Consider the following 267-nt stretch of genomic DNA (forward strand, 5'->3'; position numbering starts at 1 on the left):
CGAGTCAGCAGGGGGAAAGAGAGACGCTCTGTGCCTTTCACTTTCCTCCCTCTTCCCGCCCCCTTCCTCCCCAATATTTCGCCCCTCCCACTTCGCGTTCGCCACAGCCTCGTGTGACACAAGGAATGAAAACAAGGAAAGCAGGGCAGAGAGGCGAGCTGGAAGTTGGGGGCGGGACTTCTGAGGAACATTGACCAATAGACTCTGAGAGGGCGGGGCTTCGGGCGATGACAGTGGAAAGGCTTATTCTGGGCGGGGCGAATGGGG

Source organism: Desmodus rotundus, chromosome 5 (genome assembly GCF_022682495.2).
Source record: "Desmodus rotundus isolate HL8 chromosome 5, HLdesRot8A.1, whole genome shotgun sequence".
In the NCBI taxonomy this organism is placed as follows: domain Eukaryota; kingdom Metazoa; phylum Chordata; class Mammalia; order Chiroptera; family Phyllostomidae; genus Desmodus; species Desmodus rotundus.